At 40.2% G+C, this 3,163-nt stretch overlaps 1 long non-coding RNA gene across 1 annotated transcript; it reads left to right on the top strand.

The window, feature by feature from the left end:
- Nucleotides 1-2,276: 2,276 nt before the first annotated feature.
- On the top strand, nt 2,277-2,932 carry LOC118903816. Its single transcript, XR_005021870.1, has 2 exons — nt 2,277-2,441; nt 2,854-2,932. It is a non-coding gene; the product is annotated as an uncharacterized LOC118903816 (long non-coding RNA).
- The last annotated feature ends 231 nt before the right edge of the window (nt 2,933-3,163 follow it).

The following is a 3,163-nucleotide window of genomic DNA, read 5'->3' as shown; positions in this document are numbered from 1 at the left end:
CCTTCCTTCTTTTTGTGAACATGCCGAGATTGCGAGCAAACTAGGGTTTTTGTACTAGTTGGTCCATCTGCCTGGAATGATTTCACTGCATGTATTTTCATAGATGGTGTGGCAAGCGGTCTATTAAGAAGGCTCCACCTTCTGCTATTTTTGTGTCTTTATGTTATCCCCTCCCCTTGGATGTGGATTGGAGTTAGAATTGCTTCCAATAAATAGAATGCAGCAAAAAGTGATGGGATGCCACTCTGAGATTAGGCTTCCATTTTGATTGCAGACTTTATTTATTGCCTTCTTGGCTTACATGCTTTGAGGAAGTGAACTGCCATGTTAGAGAAACCTACACGTGACTAGAACCTGAGGGCAGCCTCTGATTGGCTGCCAGTGAGGAAGTCAGGTCCTCAGTCCAACAACTGGTGAGGAACTGAATTCTGCTAACAACTGCCTGAGCTTGCAAGTTGATCCCTCCCCACTTGAGCCTTGAGGTGAGATTATAGCCCTAGTCAACACCTTGAGTCTAGCCTTGTCATGGGACAGAAAGCAGATGACCCAGCTAGGTCATGCCCAAGTTCCTGACCCACAGAAACTGTGAGATAATAAATGTATATTATTTTAAGCCTCTAAGTTTGGGGTTATTATTATTCAGAATAGATAACTAATATAATAGAAGAAGTTTCCTCTCATGTAGGTGTCAACCTAACTATCAAATCATCAGAAATTCTGTCATTGACAACCCAATCTTAATGTCTCATCCTCACTAAAAAAATCACTCAGTTTATTTTATCACTTTTTTTTATAGCTCATTGCTATCTTAAGGCAAAGCTACTAGTTGTCACCAACTATCTCTCTCTCCTGCTTCCTCATTACTAGAACTTCTGGTCACATGAATGCTCATTTAAAAAACAAGTAAACAGACAGACAAAAAACATCAACAAAAAAAGCACTGTAACTTCCAGCTTCCCTTGCAGTTAGTCGTGACCATAAGAATAGGTTCTGGTTGGTGAGATTAAGTGAACGTGGAACGTCCAAATTCCAACAGACATTCTTCTTCCCACCTTTTACCACTCTCCCTAATGTGGATGTGATGGTTTAAGCTCCATATTGGACCCTGAAAACGAGGGTTACTCACAGGGATGGGAGCACAGACTGTTGAAAGTAACTTGACCTCATTTGACTATAGTCACCAAACCAGCCCTGAACCACCTATCTAGACCTTGACATAAGAAGGACACAAACTCCCTTGTTTAAGCCACTATTATTTGGGAATCCAGATATACCAAGGCAATCCTAAATCTAAGAGATATATATTTATTAGATTTTGTTTGCTTATTATTTGATTATAGACCTTCCTCATTCTCCTTGTTACGTAAATTCCATCTCTAAAAGCTCCATGATGGATGACCATTTTCTTATTTCCAGTTTTCATTGGTCCATCTCCCATGACTAGAACAGTGTTTGGCATGTAACAAACATTTGATAAACACTTGCAAAATAAATGTATATGAATGGTCATTTAGACTGATTTAAAATTTTTGCTATTACAAAGCTGTAGCAATAAATACCCTTGTATATACATCTTTGTGCAATGATGAGTATTTGTTCTAAGGAGGATACCAAGAGGTAGAATTGCTGAATGGAAGAATATGTACATTTATATTTAATAGTAACTGCCAACTTGCCTTCCAGAAAAATCTCTACCAATTTATATTTTTATCCACAGTTTATCTTAGGAACTATTTTCCTATTCTTTCACAAAGAGTGGATATTACAAATCATTTTTGCTTTTGCCAGTCTGATGAGTGAAATAGATCTCTTGTGATTTTTTTTTTAAATTTTTATTTATTTATTTATTTATTTATTTATGGCAGTGTTGGGTCTTCGTTTCTGTGTGAGGGCTTTCTCTAGTTGCGGCAAGCGGGGGCCACTCTTCATCGCGGTGCGCGGGCCTCTCACTGTCGCGGCCTCTGTTGTTGCGGAGCGCAGGCTCCAGACGCGCAGGCTCAGTAATTGTGGCTCACAGGCCTAGTTGCTCCGCGGCATGTGGGATCTTCCCAGACCAGGGCTCAAACCCGTGTCCCCTGCATTGGCAGGCAGATTCTCAACCACTGCGCCACCAGGGAAGCCCATTGTGGTTTATATTTTGATACAAAAAGATTGCTCTTCTGCAAGCCTACTCAGATTCTTAATATGTAACATGCTTTGAGATTCTCTGTAAGGGATAGCCAATATACAATGTTTCCCAAAGTAACCATGGCACCTTTTTTTCTTTCTTAAAGGGTCTCAAGACACAAGAGTTCAGCACTCTCTCAGAAATGTTAGCTTGGACTCAACTGGTGGCTGGGATGCAGTGTACAGTTTCTCTCTAAGCTTCCTGGAGGCTAAGATGAATATATTTGGAACTTTCCATCAAAGGAATTCACTGAGAAATGAGACAGTAATAAGAGGTAATTATCTTCAGATTTTAATTTAGCGGAATGACCTTGAGTTCATAACTAAGCAATTACATTAAGCCGTGTGACTCTTGGTTAAGATAATGGGGTTCTCTGAGAAAGAGGAATACTTGTCTCAGCATAGATGCCAAGAGGAAAACCTTAGTCCAGTTCACTTTGTGTACTTGAAGAGTTCTGGGTGGGTTGAACAACTGACATGGCTTACCCTAGAGTGAGGGCTTTCCCAGGACTTTGATCTTTCAGTGCTGGAACTAGAAAGACCTGGGCAAACTTGGATGAGGTGGTCACTGTAGTTCAGGCTTCATATCCTGGGCTGGTTATTTTTTATAAAGTCTTGTCTTTAGAAGAGTATTTGCTGCAGAAACACATTGCATTTTCACATACAAACTTTTTGTCTTTCATGCAGCTTGTGGTAAAACATTGCTGTTCCAGCTATCTCTTCCTGCATTAAAAACTAGCCCAAAAGTTGTGGCTTAAAACAGTGACAATTTAATCTCGTCTCATGATTTTTGTGGGTCAGGAATTGGATAGAGCTTAACTGGGGAATTATTCTCTTCCAATTTGTATTAAGGCTTTTATGAAGCAGAGGTAAAAATGAGTCTAGACATGTGTGGGATTTCTTGGGGAAATGCCTGTGAAGGATAAAGAGGAGGGAGTGGGAATAGGTAGGAAAAGACTCAGGCTGGGATGCAGGTCTGATACCTATAAAAGAGACA

The sequence above is a fragment of the Balaenoptera musculus genome, chromosome 11 (assembly GCF_009873245.2).
Source record: "Balaenoptera musculus isolate JJ_BM4_2016_0621 chromosome 11, mBalMus1.pri.v3, whole genome shotgun sequence".
In the NCBI taxonomy this organism is placed as follows: domain Eukaryota; kingdom Metazoa; phylum Chordata; class Mammalia; order Artiodactyla; family Balaenopteridae; genus Balaenoptera; species Balaenoptera musculus.
This window is presented reverse-complemented; position numbering and strand designations above follow the sequence as displayed.